The sequence below is a fragment of the Siphateles boraxobius genome, unplaced genomic scaffold (assembly GCF_051911475.1).
Source record: "Siphateles boraxobius isolate OS27281-9 unplaced genomic scaffold, OSU_SipBor_1 389, whole genome shotgun sequence".
Taxonomy (NCBI): Eukaryota; Metazoa; Chordata; class Actinopteri; order Cypriniformes; family Leuciscidae; genus Siphateles; species Siphateles boraxobius.
The window spans coordinates 70,161-87,236 of NW_027509018.1; the positions used below are offsets into that span (position 1 = coordinate 70,161).

Genomic DNA, 17,076 nt, shown 5'->3' on the forward strand with positions numbered 1-17,076 from the left:
TCAGGGACTCTTTTTTTTTTTTCTTAAAAAAGCTTACAACACCTAGTATTCCCATGCGGCCTCCCATCCAAGTACTAACCAGGCCTTATTTAAAAGCTTAGACCATTAGTGAAGAAGACTAAGAAGAACTTTTGAAAAAACTCAAACTCTTTCATGCTTTCTGAAGAATCTCAGAGACTTTTTAAGGCTTTTTGAAGCTCAGGCACTCTTTTTTTTTTTCTTAAAAAAGCTTACAACACCCAGTATTCCCATGCGGCCTCCCATCCAAGTACTAACCAGGCCTTATTTAAAAGCTTAGACCATTAGTGAAGAAGACTAAGAAGAACTTTTGAAAAAACTCAAACTCTTTCATGCTTTCTGAAGAATCTCAGAGACTTTTTAAGGCTTTTTGAAGCTCAGGCACTCTTTTTTTTTTTTTAAAAAGCTTACAGCACCTGGTATTCCCAGGCGGTCTCCCATCCAAGTACTAACCAGGCCCGACCCTGCTTAGCTTCCGAGATCAGACGAGATCGGGCGTGCCCAAGGTGGTATGGCCGTAAGCGAATACTGCTGCCAAAATTGGGCTATTTAAAAGGTTAGACCATTAGTGAAGAAAACTAAGAACAACTTTTGAAAAAACTCAAACTCTTTCATGCTTTCTGAAGAATCTCAGAGACTTTTTAAGGCTTTTTGAAGCTCAGGCACTCTTTTTTTTTTTTTTAAAAGCTTACAGCACCTGGTATTCCCAGGCGGTCTCCCATCCAAGTACTAACCAGGCCCGACCCTGCTTAGCTTCCGAGATCAGACGAGATCGGGCGTGCCCAAGGTGGTATGGCCGTAAGCTAAAACTGCTGCCAAAATTGGGCTATTTAAAAGGTTAGACCATTAGTGAAGAAAACTAAGAACAACTTTTGAAAAAACTCAAGCTCTTTCATGCTTTCTGAAGAATCTCAGAGACTTTTTAAGGCTTTTTGAAGAAGCTCAGGGACTCTTTTTTTTTTTTCTTAAAAAAGCTTACAACACCTAGTATTCCCATGCGGCCTCCCATCCAAGTACTAACCAGGCCTTATTTAAAAGCTTAGACCATTAGTGAAGAAGACTAAGAAGAACTTTTGAAAAAACTCAAACTCTTTCATGCTTTCTGAAGAATCTCAGAGACTTTTTAAGGCTTTTTGAAGCTCAGGCACTCTTTTTTTTTTTTTTTTTTTTTTTAAAAGCTTACAGCACCTGGTATTCCCAGGCGGTCTCCCATCCAAGTACTAACCAGGCCCGACCCTGCTTAGCTTCCGAGATCAGACGAGATCGGGCGTGCCCAAGGTGGTATGGCCGTAAGCTAAAACTGCTGCCAAAATTGGGCTATTTAAAAGGTTAGACCATTTGTGAAGAAAACTAAGAACAACTTTTGAAAAAACTCAAGCTCTTTCATGCTTTCTGAAGAATCTCAGAGACTTTTTAAGGCTTTTTGAAGAAGCTCAGGGACTCTTTTTTTTTTTTCTTAAAAAAGCTTACAACACCTAGTATTCCCATGCGGCCTCCCATCCAAGTACTAACCAGGCCTTATTTAAAAGCTTAGACCATTAGTGAAGAAGACTAAGAAGAACTTTTGAAAAAACTCAAACTCTTTCATGCTTTCTGAAGAATCTCAGAGACTTTTTAAGGCTTTTTGAAGCTCAGGCACTCTTTTTTTTTTTTTTTTTTTTTTTAAAAGCTTACAGCACCTGGTATTCCCAGGCGGTCTCCCATCCAAGTACTAACCAGGCCCGACCCTGCTTAGCTTCCGAGATCAGACGAGATCGGGCGTGCCCAAGGTGGTATGGCCGTAAGCTAAAACTGCTGCCAAAATTGGGCTATTTAAAAGGTTAGACCATTAGTGAAGAAAACTAAGAACAACTTTTGAAAAAACTCAAGCTCTTTCATGCTTTCTGAAGAATCTCAGAGACTTTTTAAGGCTTTTTGAAGAAGCTCAGGGACTCTTTTTTTTTTTTCTTAAAAAAGCTTACAACACCTAGTATTCCCATGCGGCCTCCCATCCAAGTACTAACCAGGCCTTATTTAAAAGCTTAGACCATTAGTGAAGAAGACTAAGAAGAACTTTTGAAAAAACTCAAACTCTTTCATGCTTTCTGAAGAATCTCAGAGACTTTTTAAGGCTTTTTGAAGCTCAGGCACTCTTTTTTTTTTTTTTTTTTTTTTAAAAGCTTACAGCACCTGGTATTCCCAGGCGGTCTCCCATCCAAGTACTAACCAGGCCCGACCCTGCTTAGCTTCCGAGATCAGACGAGATCGGGCGTGCCCAAGGTGGTATGGCCGTAAGCTAAAACTGCTGCCAAAATTGGGCTATTTAAAAGGTTAGACCATTAGTGAAGAAAACTAAGAACAACTTTTGAAAAAACTCAAGCTCTTTCATGCTTTCTGAAGAATCTCAGAGACTTTTTAAGGCTTTTTGAAGAAGCTCAGGGACTCTTTTCTTTTTTCTTAAAAATTTTTACAACACCTAGTATTCCCATGCGGCCTCCCATCCAAGTACTAACCAGGCCTTATTTAAAAGCTTAGACCATTAGTGAAGAAGACTAAGAAGAACTTTTGAAAAAACTCAAACTCTTTCATGCTTTCTGAAGAATCTCAGAGACTTTTTAAGGCTTTTTGAAGCTCAGGCACTCTTTTTTTTTTTTTTTTTTTTTTAAAAGCTTACAGCACCTGGTATTCCCAGGCGGTCTCCCATCCAAGTACTAACCAGTCCCGACCCTGCTTAGCTTCCGAGATCAGACGAGATCGGGCGTGCCCAAGGTGGTATGGCCGTAAGCGAATACTGCTGCCAAAATTGGGCTATTTAAAAGGTTAGACCATTAGTGAAGAAAACTAAGAACAACTTTTGAAAAAACTCAAACTCTTTCATGCTTTCTGAAGAATCTCAGAGACTTTTTAAGGCTTTTTGAAGCTCAGGCACTCTTTTTTTTTTTTTTTAAAAGCTTACAGCACCTGGTATTCCCAGGCGGTCTCCCATCCAAGTACTAACCAGGCCCGACCCTGCTTAGCTTCCGAGATCAGACGAGATCGGGCGTGCCCAAGGTGGTATGGCCGTAAGCTAAAACTGCTGCCAAAATTGGGCTATTTAAAAGGTTAGACCATTAGTGAAGAAAACTAAGAACAACTTTTGAAAAAACTCAAGCTCTTTCATGCTTTCTGAAGAATCTCAGAGACTTTTTAAGGCTTTTTGAAGAAGCTCAGGGACTCTTTTTTTTTTTTCTTAAAAAAGCTTACAACACCTAGTATTCCCATGCGGCCTCCCATCCAAGTACTAACCAGGCCTTATTTAAAAGCTTAGACCATTAGTGAAGAAGACTAAGAAGAACTTTTGAAAAAACTCAAACTCTTTCATGCTTTCTGAAGAATCTCAGAGACTTTTTAAGGCTTTTTGAAGCTCAGGCACTCTTTTTTTTTTTTTAAAAGCTTACAGCACCTGGTATTCCCAGGCGGTCTCCCATCCAAGTACTAACCAGGCCCGACCCTGCTTAGCTTCCGAGATCAGACGAGATCGGGCGTGCCCAAGGTGGTATGGCCGTAAGCTAAAACTGCTGCCAAAATTGGGCTATTTAAAAGGTTAGACCATTAGTGAAGAAAACTAAGAACAACTTTTGAAAAAACTCAAGCTCTTTCATGCTTTCTGAAGAATCTCAGAGACTTTTTAAGGCTTTTTGAAGAAGCTCAGGGACTCTTTTTTTTTTTTCTTAAAAAAGCTTACAACACCTAGTATTCCCATGCGGCCTCCCATCCAAGTACTAACCAGGCCTTATTTAAAAGCTTAGACCATTAGTGAAGAAGACTAAGAAGAACTTTTGAAAAAACTCAAACTCTTTCATGCTTTCTGAAGAATCTCAGAGACTTTTTAAGGCTTTTTGAAGCTCAGGCACTCTTTTTTTTTTTCTTAAAAAAGCTTACAACACCCAGTATTCCCATGCGGCCTCCCATCCAAGTACTAACCAGGCCTTATTTAAAAGCTTAGACCATTAGTGAAGAAGACTAAGAAGAACTTTTGAAAAAACTCAAACTCTTTCATGCTTTCTGAAGAATCTCAGAGACTTTTTAAGGCTTTTTGAAGCTCAGGCACTCTTTTTTTTTTTTTAAAAAGCTTACAGCACCTGGTATTCCCAGGCGGTCTCCCATCCAAGTACTAACCAGGCCCGACCCTGCTTAGCTTCCGAGATCAGACGAGATCGGGCGTGCCCAAGGTGGTATGGCCGTAAGCGAATACTGCTGCCAAAATTGGGCTATTTAAAAGGTTAGACCATTAGTGAAGAAAACTAAGAACAACTTTTGAAAAAACTCAAACTCTTTCATGCTTTCTGAAGAATCTCAGAGACTTTTTAAGGCTTTTTGAAGCTCAGGCACTCTTTTTTTTTTTTTTAAAAGCTTACAGCACCTGGTATTCCCAGGCGGTCTCCCATCCAAGTACTAACCAGGCCCGACCCTGCTTAGCTTCCGAGATCAGACGAGATCGGGCGTGCCCAAGGTGGTATGGCCGTAAGCTAAAACTGCTGCCAAAATTGGGCTATTTAAAAGGTTAGACCATTAGTGAAGAAAACTAAGAACAACTTTTGAAAAAACTCAAGCTCTTTCATGCTTTCTGAAGAATCTCAGAGACTTTTTAAGGCTTTTTGAAGAAGCTCAGGGACTCTTTTTTTTTTTTCTTAAAAAAGCTTACAACACCTAGTATTCCCATGCGGCCTCCCATCCAAGTACTAACCAGGCCTTATTTAAAAGCTTAGACCATTAGTGAAGAAGACTAAGAAGAACTTTTGAAAAAACTCAAACTCTTTCATGCTTTCTGAAGAATCTCAGAGACTTTTTAAGGCTTTTTGAAGCTCAGGCACTCTTTTTTTTTTTTTTTTTTTTTAAAAGCTTACAGCACCTGGTATTCCCAGGCGGTCTCCCATCCAAGTACTAACCAGGCCCGACCCTGCTTAGCTTCCGAGATCAGACGAGATCGGGCGTGCCCAAGGTGGTATGGCCGTAAGCTAAAACTGCTGCCAAAATTGGGCTATTTAAAAGGTTAGACCATTAGTGAAGAAAACTAAGAACAACTTTTGAAAAAACTCAAGCTCTTTCATGCTTTCTGAAGAATCTCAGAGACTTTTTAAGGCTTTTTGAAGAAGCTCAGGGACTCTTTTTTTTTTTCTTAAAAATTTTTACAACACCTAGTATTCCCATGCGGCCTCCCATCCAAGTACTAACCAGGCCTTATTTAAAAGCTTAGACCATTAGTGAAGAAGACTAAGAAGAACTTTTGAAAAAACTCAAACTCTTTCATGCTTTCTGAAGAATCTCAGAGACTTTTTAAGGCTTTTTGAAGCTCAGGCACTCTTTTTTTTTTTTTTTTTTTTTTAAAAGCTTACAGCACCTGGTATTCCCAGGCGGTCTCCCATCCAAGTACTAACCAGTCCCGACCCTGCTTAGCTTCCGAGATCAGACGAGATCGGGCGTGCCCAAGGTGGTATGGCCGTAAGCGAATACTGCTGCCAAAATTGGGCTATTTAAAAGGTTAGACCATTAGTGAAGAAAACTAAGAACAACTTTTGAAAAAACTCAAACTCTTTCATGCTTTCTGAAGAATCTCAGAGACTTTTTAAGGCTTTTTGAAGCTCAGGCACTCTTTTTTTTTTTTTTAAAAGCTTACAGCACCTGGTATTCCCAGGCGGTCTCCCATCCAAGTACTAACCAGGCCCGACCCTGCTTAGCTTCCGAGATCAGACGAGATCGGGCGTGCCCAAGGTGGTATGGCCGTAAGCTAAAACTGCTGCCAAAATTGGGCTATTTAAAAGGTTAGACCATTAGTGAAGAAAACTAAGAACAACTTTTGAAAAAACTCAAGCTCTTTCATGCTTTCTGAAGAATCTCAGAGACTTTTTAAGGCTTTTTGAAGAAGCTCAGGGACTCTTTTTTTTTTTTCTTAAAAAAGCTTACAACACCTAGTATTCCCATGCGGCCTCCCATCCAAGTACTAACCAGGCCTTATTTAAAAGCTTAGACCATTAGTGAAGAAGACTAAGAAGAACTTTTGAAAAAACTCAAACTCTTTCATGCTTTCTGAAGAATCTCAGAGACTTTTTAAGGCTTTTTGAAGCTCAGGCACTCTTTTTTTTTTTTTTTTTTTTTTAAAAGCTTACAGCACCTGGTATTCCCAGGCGGTCTCCCATCCAAGTACTAACCAGGCCCGACCCTGCTTAGCTTCCGAGATCAGACGAGATCGGGCGTGCCCAAGGTGGTATGGCCGTAAGCTAAAACTGCTGCCAAAATTGGGCTATTTAAAAGGTTAGACCATTAGTGAAGAAAACTAAGAACAACTTTTGAAAAAACTCAAGCTCTTTCATGCTTTCTGAAGAATCTCAGAGACTTTTTAAGGCTTTTTGAAGAAGCTCAGGGACTCTTTTTTTTTTTTCTTAAAAATTTTTACAACACCTAGTATTCCCATGCGGCCTCCCATCCAAGTACTAACCAGGCCTTATTTAAAAGCTTAGACCATTAGTGAAGAAGACTAAGAAGAACTTTTGAAAAAACTCAAACTCTTTCATGCTTTCTGAAGAATCTCAGAGACTTTTTAAGGCTTTTTGAAGCTCAGGCACTCTTTTTTTTTTTTTTTTTTTTAAAAGCTTACAGCACCTGGTATTCCCAGGCGGTCTCCCATCCAAGTACTAACCAGTCCCGACCCTGCTTAGCTTCCGAGATCAGACGAGATCGGGCGTGCCCAAGGTGGTATGGCCGTAAGCGAATACTGCTGCCAAAATTGGGCTATTTAAAAGGTTAGACCATTAGTGAAGAAAACTAAGAACAACTTTTGAAAAAACTCAAACTCTTTCATGCTTTCTGAAGAATCTCAGAGACTTTTTAAGGCTTTTTGAAGCTCAGGCACTCTTTTTTTTTTTTTTAAAAGCTTACAGCACCTGGTATTCCCAGGCGGTCTCCCATCCAAGTACTAACCAGGCCCGACCCTGCTTAGCTTCCGAGATCAGACGAGATCGGGCGTGCCCAAGGTGGTATGGCCGTAAGCTAAAACTGCTGCCAAAATTGGGCTATTTAAAAGGTTAGACCATTAGTGAAGAAAACTAAGAACAACTTTTGAAAAAACTCAAGCTCTTTCATGCTTTCTGAAGAATCTCAGAGACTTTTTAAGGCTTTTTGAAGAAGCTCAGGGACTCTTTTTTTTTTTTCTTAAAAAAGCTTACAACACCTAGTATTCCCATGCGGCCTCCCATCCAAGTACTAACCAGGCCTTATTTAAAAGCTTAGACCATTAGTGAAGAAGACTAAGAAGAACTTTTGAAAAAACTCAAACTCTTTCATGCTTTCTGAAGAATCTCAGAGACTTTTTAAGGCTTTTTGAAGCTCAGGCACTCTTTTTTTTTTTTTTTTTTTTTTAAAAGCTTACAGCACCTGGTATTCCCAGGCGGTCTCCCATCCAAGTACTAACCAGGCCCGACCCTGCTTAGCTTCCGAGATCAGACGAGATCGGGCGTGCCCAAGGTGGTATGGCCGTAAGCTAAAACTGCTGCCAAAATTGGGCTATTTAAAAGGTTAGACCATTAGTGAAGAAAACTAAGAACAACTTTTGAAAAAACTCAAGCTCTTTCATGCTTTCTGAAGAATCTCAGAGACTTTTTAAGGCTTTTTGAAGAAGCTCAGGGACTCTTTTTTTTTTTTCTTAAAAAAGCTTACAACACCTAGTATTCCCATGCGGCCTCCCATCCAAGTACTAACCAGGCCTTATTTAAAAGCTTAGACCATTAGTGAAGAAGACTAAGAAGAACTTTTGAAAAAACTCAAACTCTTTCATGCTTTCTGAAGAATCTCAGAGACTTTTTAAGGCTTTTTGAAGCTCAGGCACTCTTTTTTTTTTTCTTAAAAAAGCTTACAACACCCAGTATTCCCATGCGGCCTCCCATCCAAGTACTAACCAGGCCTTATTTAAAAGCTTAGACCATTAGTGAAGAAGACTAAGAAGAACTTTTGAAAAAACTCAAACTCTTTCATGCTTTCTGAAGAATCTCAGAGACTTTTTAAGGCTTTTTGAAGCTCAGGCACTCTTTTTTTTTTTTTAAAAAGCTTACAGCACCTGGTATTCCCAGGCGGTCTCCCATCCAAGTACTAACCAGGCCCGACCCTGCTTAGCTTCCGAGATCAGACGAGATCGGGCGTGCCCAAGGTGGTATGGCCGTAAGCGAATACTGCTGCCAAAATTGGGCTATTTAAAAGGTTAGACCATTAGTGAAGAAAACTAAGAACAACTTTTGAAAAAACTCAAACTCTTTCATGCTTTCTGAAGAATCTCAGAGACTTTTTAAGGCTTTTTGAAGCTCAGGCACTCTTTTTTTTTTTTTTAAAAGCTTACAGCACCTGGTATTCCCAGGCGGTCTCCCATCCAAGTACTAACCAGGCCCGACCCTGCTTAGCTTCCGAGATCAGACGAGATCGGGCGTGCCCAAGGTGGTATGGCCGTAAGCTAAAACTGCTGCCAAAATTGGGCTATTTAAAAGGTTAGACCATTAGTGAAGAAAACTAAGAACAACTTTTGAAAAAACTCAAGCTCTTTCATGCTTTCTGAAGAATCTCAGAGACTTTTTAAGGCTTTTTGAAGAAGCTCAGGGACTCTTTTTTTTTTTTCTTAAAAAAGCTTACAACACCTAGTATTCCCATGCGGCCTCCCATCCAAGTACTAACCAGGCCTTATTTAAAAGCTTAGACCATTAGTGAAGAAGACTAAGAAGAACTTTTGAAAAAACTCAAACTCTTTCATGCTTTCTGAAGAATCTCAGAGACTTTTTAAGGCTTTTTGAAGCTCAGGCACTCTTTTTTTTTTTTTTTTTTTTTTAAAAGCTTACAGCACCTGGTATTCCCAGGCGGTCTCCCATCCAAGTACTAACCAGGCCCGACCCTGCTTAGCTTCCGAGATCAGACGAGATCGGGCGTGCCCAAGGTGGTATGGCCGTAAGCTAAAACTGCTGCCAAAATTGGGCTATTTAAAAGGTTAGACCATTAGTGAAGAAAACTAAGAACAACTTTTGAAAAAACTCAAGCTCTTTCATGCTTTCTGAAGAATCTCAGAGACTTTTTAAGGCTTTTTGAAGAAGCTCAGGGACTCTTTTCTTTTTTCTTAAAAATTTTTACAACACCTAGTATTCCCATGCGGCCTCCCATCCAAGTACTAACCAGGCCTTATTTAAAAGCTTAGACCATTAGTGAAGAAGACTAAGAAGAACTTTTGAAAAAACTCAAACTCTTTCATGCTTTCTGAAGAATCTCAGAGACTTTTTAAGGCTTTTTGAAGCTCAGGCACTCTTTTTTTTTTTTTTTTTTTTTTAAAAGCTTACAGCACCTGGTATTCCCAGGCGGTCTCCCATCCAAGTACTAACCAGTCCCGACCCTGCTTAGCTTCCGAGATCAGACGAGATCGGGCGTGCCCAAGGTGGTATGGCCGTAAGCGAATACTGCTGCCAAAATTGGGCTATTTAAAAGGTTAGACCATTAGTGAAGAAAACTAAGAACAACTTTTGAAAAAACTCAAACTCTTTCATGCTTTCTGAAGAATCTCAGAGACTTTTTAAGGCTTTTTGAAGCTCAGGCACTCTTTTTTTTTTTTTTAAAAGCTTACAGCACCTGGTATTCCCAGGCGGTCTCCCATCCAAGTACTAACCAGGCCCGACCCTGCTTAGCTTCCGAGATCAGACGAGATCGGGCGTGCCCAAGGTGGTATGGCCGTAAGCTAAAACTGCTGCCAAAATTGGGCTATTTAAAAGGTTAGACCATTAGTGAAGAAAACTAAGAACAACTTTTGAAAAAACTCAAGCTCTTTCATGCTTTCTGAAGAATCTCAGAGACTTTTTAAGGCTTTTTGAAGAAGCTCAGGGACTCTTTTTTTTTTTTCTTAAAAAAGCTTACAACACCTAGTATTCCCATGCGGCCTCCCATCCAAGTACTAACCAGGCCTTATTTAAAAGCTTAGACCATTAGTGAAGAAGACTAAGAAGAACTTTTGAAAAAACTCAAACTCTTTCATGCTTTCTGAAGAATCTCAGAGACTTTTTAAGGCTTTTTGAAGCTCAGGCACTCTTTTTTTTTTTTTTTTTTTTTTAAAAGCTTACAGCACCTGGTATTCCCAGGCGGTCTCCCATCCAAGTACTAACCAGGCCCGACCCTGCTTAGCTTCCGAGATCAGACGAGATCGGGCGTGCCCAAGGTGGTATGGCCGTAAGCTAAAACTGCTGCCAAAATTGGGCTATTTAAAAGGTTAGACCATTAGTGAAGAAAACTAAGAACAACTTTTGAAAAAACTCAAGCTCTTTCATGCTTTCTGAAGAATCTCAGAGACTTTTTAAGGCTTTTTGAAGAAGCTCAGGGACTCTTTTTTTTTTTTCTTAAAAATTTTTACAACACCTAGTATTCCCATGCGGCCTCCCATCCAAGTACTAACCAGGCCTTATTTAAAAGCTTAGACCATTAGTGAAGAAGACTAAGAAGAACTTTTGAAAAAACTCAAACTCTTTCATGCTTTCTGAAGAATCTCAGAGACTTTTTAAGGCTTTTTGAAGCTCAGGCACTCTTTTTTTTTTTTTAAAAAGCTTACAGCACCTGGTATTCCCAGGCGGTCTCCCATCCAAGTACTAACCAGGCCCGACCCTGCTTAGCTTCCGAGATCAGACGAGATCGGGCGTGCCCAAGGTGGTATGGCCGTAAGCGAATACTGCTGCCAAAATTGGGCTATTTAAAAGGTTAGACCATTAGTGAAGAAAACTAAGAACAACTTTTGAAAAAACTCAAACTCTTTCATGCTTTCTGAAGAATCTCAGAGACTTTTTAAGGCTTTTTGAAGCTCAGGCACTCTTTTTTTTTTTTTTAAAAGCTTACAGCACCTGGTATTCCCAGGCGGTCTCCCATCCAAGTACTAACCAGGCCCGACCCTGCTTAGCTTCCGAGATCAGACGAGATCGGGCGTGCCCAAGGTGGTATGGCCGTAAGCTAAAACTGCTGCCAAAATTGGGCTATTTAAAAGGTTAGACCATTAGTGAAGAAAACTAAGAACAACTTTTGAAAAAACTCAAGCTCTTTCATGCTTTCTGAAGAATCTCAGAGACTTTTTAAGGCTTTTTGAAGAAGCTCAGGGACTCTTTTTTTTTTTTCTTAAAAAAGCTTACAACACCTAGTATTCCCATGCGGCCTCCCATCCAAGTACTAACCAGGCCTTATTTAAAAGCTTAGACCATTAGTGAAGAAGACTAAGAAGAACTTTTGAAAAAACTCAAACTCTTTCATGCTTTCTGAAGAATCTCAGAGACTTTTTAAGGCTTTTTGAAGCTCAGGCACTCTTTTTTTTTTTTTTTTTTTTTTAAAAGCTTACAGCACCTGGTATTCCCAGGCGGTCTCCCATCCAAGTACTAACCAGGCCCGACCCTGCTTAGCTTCCGAGATCAGACGAGATCGGGCGTGCCCAAGGTGGTATGGCCGTAAGCTAAAACTGCTGCCAAAATTGGGCTATTTAAAAGGTTAGACCATTAGTGAAGAAAACTAAGAACAACTTTTGAAAAAACTCAAGCTCTTTCATGCTTTCTGAAGAATCTCAGAGACTTTTTAAGGCTTTTTGAAGAAGCTCAGGGACTCTTTTTTTTTTTCTTAAAAATTTTTACAACACCTAGTATTCCCATGCGGCCTCCCATCCAAGTACTAACCAGGCCTTATTTAAAAGCTTAGACCATTAGTGAAGAAGACTAAGAAGAACTTTTGAAAAAACTCAAACTCTTTCATGCTTTCTGAAGAATCTCAGAGACTTTTTAAGGCTTTTTGAAGCTCAGGCACTCTTTTTTTTTTTTTTTTTTTTTTAAAAGCTTACAGCACCTGGTATTCCCAGGCGGTCTCCCATCCAAGTACTAACCAGTCCCGACCCTGCTTAGCTTCCGAGATCAGACGAGATCGGGCGTGCCCAAGGTGGTATGGCCGTAAGCGAATACTGCTGCCAAAATTGGGCTATTTAAAAGGTTAGACCATTAGTGAAGAAAACTAAGAACAACTTTTGAAAAAACTCAAACTCTTTCATGCTTTCTGAAGAATCTCAGAGACTTTTTAAGGCTTTTTGAAGCTCAGGCACTCTTTTTTTTTTTTTTAAAAGCTTACAGCACCTGGTATTCCCAGGCGGTCTCCCATCCAAGTACTAACCAGGCCCGACCCTGCTTAGCTTCCGAGATCAGACGAGATCGGGCGTGCCCAAGGTGGTATGGCCGTAAGCTAAAACTGCTGCCAAAATTGGGCTATTTAAAAGGTTAGACCATTAGTGAAGAAAACTAAGAACAACTTTTGAAAAAACTCAAGCTCTTTCATGCTTTCTGAAGAATCTCAGAGACTTTTTAAGGCTTTTTGAAGAAGCTCAGGGACTCTTTTTTTTTTTTCTTAAAAAAGCTTACAACACCTAGTATTCCCATGCGGCCTCCCATCCAAGTACTAACCAGGCCTTATTTAAAAGCTTAGACCATTAGTGAAGAAGACTAAGAAGAACTTTTGAAAAAACTCAAACTCTTTCATGCTTTCTGAAGAATCTCAGAGACTTTTTAAGGCTTTTTGAAGCTCAGGCACTCTTTTTTTTTTTTTTTTTTTTTTAAAAGCTTACAGCACCTGGTATTCCCAGGCGGTCTCCCATCCAAGTACTAACCAGGCCCGACCCTGCTTAGCTTCCGAGATCAGACGAGATCGGGCGTGCCCAAGGTGGTATGGCCGTAAGCTAAAACTGCTGCCAAAATTGGGCTATTTAAAAGGTTAGACCATTAGTGAAGAAAACTAAGAACAACTTTTGAAAAAACTCAAGCTCTTTCATGCTTTCTGAAGAATCTCAGAGACTTTTTAAGGCTTTTTGAAGAAGCTCAGGGACTCTTTTTTTTTTTCTTAAAAATTTTTACAACACCTAGTATTCCCATGCGGCCTCCCATCCAAGTACTAACCAGGCCTTATTTAAAAGCTTAGACCATTAGTGAAGAAGACTAAGAAGAACTTTTGAAAAAACTCAAACTCTTTCATGCTTTCTGAAGAATCTCAGAGACTTTTTAAGGCTTTTTGAAGCTCAGGCACTCTTTTTTTTTTTTTTTTTTTTTAAAAGCTTACAGCACCTGGTATTCCCAGGCGGTCTCCCATCCAAGTACTAACCAGTCCCGACCCTGCTTAGCTTCCGAGATCAGACGAGATCGGGCGTGCCCAAGGTGGTATGGCCGTAAGCGAATACTGCTGCCAAAATTGGGCTATTTAAAAGGTTAGACCATTAGTGAAGAAAACTAAGAACAACTTTTGAAAAAACTCAAACTCTTTCATGCTTTCTGAAGAATCTCAGAGACTTTTTAAGGCTTTTTGAAGCTCAGGCACTCTTTTTTTTTTTTTTAAAAGCTTACAGCACCTGGTATTCCCAGGCGGTCTCCCATCCAAGTACTAACCAGGCCCGACCCTGCTTAGCTTCCGAGATCAGACGAGATCGGGCGTGCCCAAGGTGGTATGGCCGTAAGCTAAAACTGCTGCCAAAATTGGGCTATTTAAAAGGTTAGACCATTAGTGAAGAAAACTAAGAACAACTTTTGAAAAAACTCAAGCTCTTTCATGCTTTCTGAAGAATCTCAGAGACTTTTTAAGGCTTTTTGAAGAAGCTCAGGGACTCTTTTTTTTTTTTCTTAAAAAAGCTTACAACACCTAGTATTCCCATGCGGCCTCCCATCCAAGTACTAACCAGGCCTTATTTAAAAGCTTAGACCATTAGTGAAGAAGACTAAGAAGAACTTTTGAAAAAACTCAAACTCTTTCATGCTTTCTGAAGAATCTCAGAGACTTTTTAAGGCTTTTTGAAGCTCAGGCACTCTTTTTTTTTTTTTTTTTTTTTTAAAAGCTTACAGCACCTGGTATTCCCAGGCGGTCTCCCATCCAAGTACTAACCAGGCCCGACCCTGCTTAGCTTCCGAGATCAGACGAGATCGGGCGTGCCCAAGGTGGTATGGCCGTAAGCTAAAACTGCTGCCAAAATTGGGCTATTTAAAAGGTTAGACCATTAGTGAAGAAAACTAAGAACAACTTTTGAAAAAACTCAAGCTCTTTCATGCTTTCTGAAGAATCTCAGAGACTTTTTAAGGCTTTTTGAAGAAGCTCAGGGACTCTTTTTTTTTTTTCTTAAAAATTTTTACAACACCTAGTATTCCCATGCGGCCTCCCATCCAAGTACTAACCAGGCCTTATTTAAAAGCTTAGACCATTAGTGAAGAAGACTAAGAAGAACTTTTGAAAAAACTCAAACTCTTTCATGCTTTCTGAAGAATCTCAGAGACTTTTTAAGGCTTTTTGAAGCTCAGGCACTCTTTTTTTTTTTTTTTTTTTTTAAAAGCTTACAGCACCTGGTATTCCCAGGCGGTCTCCCATCCAAGTACTAACCAGTCCCGACCCTGCTTAGCTTCCGAGATCAGACGAGATCGGGCGTGCCCAAGGTGGTATGGCCGTAAGCGAATACTGCTGCCAAAATTGGGCTATTTAAAAGGTTAGACCATTAGTGAAGAAAACTAAGAACAACTTTTGAAAAAACTCAAACTCTTTCATGCTTTCTGAAGAATCTCAGAGACTTTTTAAGGCTTTTTGAAGCTCAGGCACTCTTTTTTTTTTTTTTAAAAGCTTACAGCACCTGGTATTCCCAGGCGGTCTCCCATCCAAGTACTAACCAGGCCCGACCCTGCTTAGCTTCCGAGATCAGACGAGATCGGGCGTGCCCAAGGTGGTATGGCCGTAAGCTAAAACTGCTGCCAAAATTGGGCTATTTAAAAGGTTAGACCATTAGTGAAGAAAACTAAGAACAACTTTTGAAAAAACTCAAGCTCTTTCATGCTTTCTGAAGAATCTCAGAGACTTTTTAAGGCTTTTTGAAGAAGCTCAGGGACTCTTTTTTTTTTTTCTTAAAAAAGCTTACAACACCTAGTATTCCCATGCGGCCTCCCATCCAAGTACTAACCAGGCCTTATTTAAAAGCTTAGACCATTAGTGAAGAAGACTAAGAAGAACTTTTGAAAAAACTCAAACTCTTTCATGCTTTCTGAAGAATCTCAGAGACTTTTTAAGGCTTTTTGAAGCTCAGGCACTCTTTTTTTTTTTTTTTTTTTTTTAAAAGCTTACAGCACCTGGTATTCCCAGGCGGTCTCCCATCCAAGTACTAACCAGGCCCGACCCTGCTTAGCTTCCGAGATCAGACGAGATCGGGCGTGCCCAAGGTGGTATGGCCGTAAGCTAAAACTGCTGCCAAAATTGGGCTATTTAAAAGGTTAGACCATTAGTGAAGAAAACTAAGAACAACTTTTGAAAAAACTCAAGCTCTTTCATGCTTTCTGAAGAATCTCAGAGACTTTTTAAGGCTTTTTGAAGAAGCTCAGGGACTCTTTTTTTTTTTTCTTAAAAAAGCTTACAACACCTAGTATTCCCATGCGGCCTCCCATCCAAGTACTAACCAGGCCTTATTTAAAAGCTTAGACCATTAGTGAAGAAGACTAAGAAGAACTTTTGAAAAAACTCAAACTCTTTCATGCTTTCTGAAGAATCTCAGAGACTTTTTAAGGCTTTTTGAAGCTCAGGCACTCTTTTTTTTTTTCTTAAAAAAGCTTACAACACCCAGTATTCCCATGCGGCCTCCCATCCAAGTACTAACCAGGCCTTATTTAAAAGCTTAGACCATTAGTGAAGAAGACTAAGAAGAACTTTTGAAAAAACTCAAACTCTTTCATGCTTTCTGAAGAATCTCAGAGACTTTTTAAGGCTTTTTGAAGCTCAGGCACTCTTTTTTTTTTTTTAAAAAGCTTACAGCACCTGGTATTCCCAGGCGGTCTCCCATCCAAGTACTAACCAGGCCCGACCCTGCTTAGCTTCCGAGATCAGACGAGATCGGGCGTGCCCAAGGTGGTATGGCCGTAAGCGAATACTGCTGCCAAAATTGGGCTATTTAAAAGGTTAGACCATTAGTGAAGAAAACTAAGAACAACTTTTGAAAAAACTCAAACTCTTTCATGCTTTCTGAAGAATCTCAGAGACTTTTTAAGGCTTTTTGAAGCTCAGGCACTCTTTTTTTTTTTTTTAAAAGCTTACAGCACCTGGTATTCCCAGGCGGTCTCCCATCCAAGTACTAACCAGGCCCGACCCTGCTTAGCTTCCGAGATCAGACGAGATCGGGCGTGCCCAAGGTGGTATGGCCGTAAGCTAAAACTGCTGCCAAAATTGGGCTATTTAAAAGGTTAGACCATTAGTGAAGAAAACTAAGAACAACTTTTGAAAAAACTCAAGCTCTTTCATGCTTTCTGAAGAATCTCAGAGACTTTTTAAGGCTTTTTGAAGAAGCTCAGGGACTCTTTTTTTTTTTTCTTAAAAAAGCTTACAACACCTAGTATTCCCATGCGGCCTCCCATCCAAGTACTAACCAGGCCTTATTTAAAAGCTTAGACCATTAGTGAAGAAGACTAAGAAGAACTTTTGAAAAAACTCAAACTCTTTCATGCTTTCTGAAGAATCTCAGAGACTTTTTAAGGCTTTTTGAAGCTCAGGCACTCTTTTTTTTTTTTTTTTTTTTTTAAAAGCTTACAGCACCTGGTATTCCCAGGCGGTCTCCCATCCAAGTACTAACCAGGCCCGACCCTGCTTAGCTTCCGAGATCAGACGAGATCGGGCGTGCCCAAGGTGGTATGGCCGTAAGCTAAAACTGCTGCCAAAATTGGGCTATTTAAAAGGTTAGACCATTAGTGAAGAAAACTAAGAACAACTTTTGAAAAAACTCAAGCTCTTTCATGCTTTCTGAAGAATCTCAGAGACTTTTTAAGGCTTTTTGAAGAAGCTCAGGGACTCTTTTCTTTTTTCTTAAAAATTTTTACAACACCTAGTATTCCCATGCGGCCTCCCATCCAAGTACTAACCAGGCCTTATTTAAAAGCTTAGACCATTAGTGAAGAAGACTAAGAAGAACTTTTGAAAAAACTCAAACTCTTTCATGCTTTCTGAAGAATCTCAGAGACTTTTTAAGGCTTTTTGAAGCTCAGGCACTCTTTTTTTTTTTTTTTTTTTTTTAAA

General features: G+C 39.9%; 38 non-coding genes across 38 annotated transcripts; all 38 read right to left on the bottom strand.

The window, feature by feature from the left end:
* Positions 1-422: 422 nt before the first annotated feature.
* LOC143703545 (5S ribosomal RNA) lies at positions 423-541 on the bottom strand. The gene has a single exon (XR_013191149.1). It is a non-coding gene; the product is annotated as a 5S ribosomal RNA (ribosomal RNA).
* A 162-nt stretch (positions 542-703) lies between these two features.
* LOC143703546 (5S ribosomal RNA) lies at positions 704-822 on the bottom strand. Its single transcript, XR_013191150.1, has one exon. It is a non-coding gene; the product is annotated as a 5S ribosomal RNA (ribosomal RNA).
* A 372-nt stretch (positions 823-1,194) lies between these two features.
* LOC143703547 (5S ribosomal RNA) lies at positions 1,195-1,313 on the bottom strand. The gene has a single exon (XR_013191152.1). It is a non-coding gene; the product is annotated as a 5S ribosomal RNA (ribosomal RNA).
* A 372-nt stretch (positions 1,314-1,685) lies between these two features.
* On the bottom strand, positions 1,686-1,804 carry LOC143703548 (5S ribosomal RNA). Its single transcript, XR_013191153.1, has one exon. It is a non-coding gene; the product is annotated as a 5S ribosomal RNA (ribosomal RNA).
* A 371-nt stretch (positions 1,805-2,175) lies between these two features.
* Positions 2,176-2,294, bottom strand: LOC143703549 (5S ribosomal RNA). Its single transcript, XR_013191154.1, has one exon. It is a non-coding gene; the product is annotated as a 5S ribosomal RNA (ribosomal RNA).
* Positions 2,295-2,664: 370 nt separating this feature from the next.
* On the bottom strand, positions 2,665-2,783 carry LOC143703806 (5S ribosomal RNA). Its single transcript, XR_013191400.1, has one exon. It is a non-coding gene; the product is annotated as a 5S ribosomal RNA (ribosomal RNA).
* Positions 2,784-2,946: 163 nt separating this feature from the next.
* On the bottom strand, positions 2,947-3,065 carry LOC143703550 (5S ribosomal RNA). The gene has a single exon (XR_013191155.1). It is a non-coding gene; the product is annotated as a 5S ribosomal RNA (ribosomal RNA).
* Positions 3,066-3,427: 362 nt separating this feature from the next.
* On the bottom strand, positions 3,428-3,546 carry LOC143703552 (5S ribosomal RNA). Its single transcript, XR_013191157.1, has one exon. It is a non-coding gene; the product is annotated as a 5S ribosomal RNA (ribosomal RNA).
* A 560-nt stretch (positions 3,547-4,106) lies between these two features.
* LOC143703554 (5S ribosomal RNA) lies at positions 4,107-4,225 on the bottom strand. Its single transcript, XR_013191158.1, has one exon. It is a non-coding gene; the product is annotated as a 5S ribosomal RNA (ribosomal RNA).
* Positions 4,226-4,387: 162 nt separating this feature from the next.
* Positions 4,388-4,506, bottom strand: LOC143703555 (5S ribosomal RNA). Its single transcript, XR_013191159.1, has one exon. It is a non-coding gene; the product is annotated as a 5S ribosomal RNA (ribosomal RNA).
* Positions 4,507-4,876: 370 nt separating this feature from the next.
* On the bottom strand, positions 4,877-4,995 carry LOC143703556 (5S ribosomal RNA). Its single transcript, XR_013191160.1, has one exon. It is a non-coding gene; the product is annotated as a 5S ribosomal RNA (ribosomal RNA).
* A 370-nt stretch (positions 4,996-5,365) lies between these two features.
* On the bottom strand, positions 5,366-5,484 carry LOC143703808 (5S ribosomal RNA). The gene has a single exon (XR_013191402.1). It is a non-coding gene; the product is annotated as a 5S ribosomal RNA (ribosomal RNA).
* A 162-nt stretch (positions 5,485-5,646) lies between these two features.
* On the bottom strand, positions 5,647-5,765 carry LOC143703557 (5S ribosomal RNA). Its single transcript, XR_013191161.1, has one exon. It is a non-coding gene; the product is annotated as a 5S ribosomal RNA (ribosomal RNA).
* A 371-nt stretch (positions 5,766-6,136) lies between these two features.
* LOC143703558 (5S ribosomal RNA) lies at positions 6,137-6,255 on the bottom strand. Its single transcript, XR_013191162.1, has one exon. It is a non-coding gene; the product is annotated as a 5S ribosomal RNA (ribosomal RNA).
* A 369-nt stretch (positions 6,256-6,624) lies between these two features.
* Positions 6,625-6,743, bottom strand: LOC143703810 (5S ribosomal RNA). Its single transcript, XR_013191403.1, has one exon. It is a non-coding gene; the product is annotated as a 5S ribosomal RNA (ribosomal RNA).
* A 162-nt stretch (positions 6,744-6,905) lies between these two features.
* LOC143703559 (5S ribosomal RNA) lies at positions 6,906-7,024 on the bottom strand. Its single transcript, XR_013191163.1, has one exon. It is a non-coding gene; the product is annotated as a 5S ribosomal RNA (ribosomal RNA).
* A 371-nt stretch (positions 7,025-7,395) lies between these two features.
* LOC143703560 (5S ribosomal RNA) lies at positions 7,396-7,514 on the bottom strand. The gene has a single exon (XR_013191164.1). It is a non-coding gene; the product is annotated as a 5S ribosomal RNA (ribosomal RNA).
* Positions 7,515-8,074: 560 nt separating this feature from the next.
* On the bottom strand, positions 8,075-8,193 carry LOC143703561 (5S ribosomal RNA). Its single transcript, XR_013191165.1, has one exon. It is a non-coding gene; the product is annotated as a 5S ribosomal RNA (ribosomal RNA).
* A 162-nt stretch (positions 8,194-8,355) lies between these two features.
* LOC143703562 (5S ribosomal RNA) lies at positions 8,356-8,474 on the bottom strand. The gene has a single exon (XR_013191166.1). It is a non-coding gene; the product is annotated as a 5S ribosomal RNA (ribosomal RNA).
* Positions 8,475-8,845: 371 nt separating this feature from the next.
* LOC143703564 (5S ribosomal RNA) lies at positions 8,846-8,964 on the bottom strand. The gene has a single exon (XR_013191168.1). It is a non-coding gene; the product is annotated as a 5S ribosomal RNA (ribosomal RNA).
* Positions 8,965-9,334: 370 nt separating this feature from the next.
* Positions 9,335-9,453, bottom strand: LOC143703811 (5S ribosomal RNA). Its single transcript, XR_013191404.1, has one exon. It is a non-coding gene; the product is annotated as a 5S ribosomal RNA (ribosomal RNA).
* Positions 9,454-9,615: 162 nt separating this feature from the next.
* LOC143703565 (5S ribosomal RNA) lies at positions 9,616-9,734 on the bottom strand. The gene has a single exon (XR_013191169.1). It is a non-coding gene; the product is annotated as a 5S ribosomal RNA (ribosomal RNA).
* Positions 9,735-10,105: 371 nt separating this feature from the next.
* Positions 10,106-10,224, bottom strand: LOC143703566 (5S ribosomal RNA). Its single transcript, XR_013191170.1, has one exon. It is a non-coding gene; the product is annotated as a 5S ribosomal RNA (ribosomal RNA).
* Positions 10,225-10,587: 363 nt separating this feature from the next.
* Positions 10,588-10,706, bottom strand: LOC143703567 (5S ribosomal RNA). The gene has a single exon (XR_013191171.1). It is a non-coding gene; the product is annotated as a 5S ribosomal RNA (ribosomal RNA).
* A 162-nt stretch (positions 10,707-10,868) lies between these two features.
* On the bottom strand, positions 10,869-10,987 carry LOC143703568 (5S ribosomal RNA). The gene has a single exon (XR_013191172.1). It is a non-coding gene; the product is annotated as a 5S ribosomal RNA (ribosomal RNA).
* A 371-nt stretch (positions 10,988-11,358) lies between these two features.
* On the bottom strand, positions 11,359-11,477 carry LOC143703571 (5S ribosomal RNA). The gene has a single exon (XR_013191174.1). It is a non-coding gene; the product is annotated as a 5S ribosomal RNA (ribosomal RNA).
* A 370-nt stretch (positions 11,478-11,847) lies between these two features.
* LOC143703812 (5S ribosomal RNA) lies at positions 11,848-11,966 on the bottom strand. Its single transcript, XR_013191405.1, has one exon. It is a non-coding gene; the product is annotated as a 5S ribosomal RNA (ribosomal RNA).
* Positions 11,967-12,128: 162 nt separating this feature from the next.
* LOC143703572 (5S ribosomal RNA) lies at positions 12,129-12,247 on the bottom strand. Its single transcript, XR_013191175.1, has one exon. It is a non-coding gene; the product is annotated as a 5S ribosomal RNA (ribosomal RNA).
* A 371-nt stretch (positions 12,248-12,618) lies between these two features.
* Positions 12,619-12,737, bottom strand: LOC143703573 (5S ribosomal RNA). The gene has a single exon (XR_013191176.1). It is a non-coding gene; the product is annotated as a 5S ribosomal RNA (ribosomal RNA).
* Positions 12,738-13,106: 369 nt separating this feature from the next.
* LOC143703813 (5S ribosomal RNA) lies at positions 13,107-13,225 on the bottom strand. Its single transcript, XR_013191406.1, has one exon. It is a non-coding gene; the product is annotated as a 5S ribosomal RNA (ribosomal RNA).
* Positions 13,226-13,387: 162 nt separating this feature from the next.
* On the bottom strand, positions 13,388-13,506 carry LOC143703574 (5S ribosomal RNA). The gene has a single exon (XR_013191177.1). It is a non-coding gene; the product is annotated as a 5S ribosomal RNA (ribosomal RNA).
* Positions 13,507-13,877: 371 nt separating this feature from the next.
* Positions 13,878-13,996, bottom strand: LOC143703575 (5S ribosomal RNA). The gene has a single exon (XR_013191178.1). It is a non-coding gene; the product is annotated as a 5S ribosomal RNA (ribosomal RNA).
* Positions 13,997-14,366: 370 nt separating this feature from the next.
* Positions 14,367-14,485, bottom strand: LOC143703814 (5S ribosomal RNA). The gene has a single exon (XR_013191407.1). It is a non-coding gene; the product is annotated as a 5S ribosomal RNA (ribosomal RNA).
* Positions 14,486-14,647: 162 nt separating this feature from the next.
* On the bottom strand, positions 14,648-14,766 carry LOC143703577 (5S ribosomal RNA). The gene has a single exon (XR_013191180.1). It is a non-coding gene; the product is annotated as a 5S ribosomal RNA (ribosomal RNA).
* Positions 14,767-15,137: 371 nt separating this feature from the next.
* LOC143703578 (5S ribosomal RNA) lies at positions 15,138-15,256 on the bottom strand. Its single transcript, XR_013191181.1, has one exon. It is a non-coding gene; the product is annotated as a 5S ribosomal RNA (ribosomal RNA).
* Positions 15,257-15,816: 560 nt separating this feature from the next.
* Positions 15,817-15,935, bottom strand: LOC143703579 (5S ribosomal RNA). The gene has a single exon (XR_013191182.1). It is a non-coding gene; the product is annotated as a 5S ribosomal RNA (ribosomal RNA).
* A 162-nt stretch (positions 15,936-16,097) lies between these two features.
* LOC143703580 (5S ribosomal RNA) lies at positions 16,098-16,216 on the bottom strand. Its single transcript, XR_013191183.1, has one exon. It is a non-coding gene; the product is annotated as a 5S ribosomal RNA (ribosomal RNA).
* Positions 16,217-16,587: 371 nt separating this feature from the next.
* On the bottom strand, positions 16,588-16,706 carry LOC143703581 (5S ribosomal RNA). The gene has a single exon (XR_013191184.1). It is a non-coding gene; the product is annotated as a 5S ribosomal RNA (ribosomal RNA).
* Between the last annotated feature and the right edge of the window lie 370 nt (positions 16,707-17,076).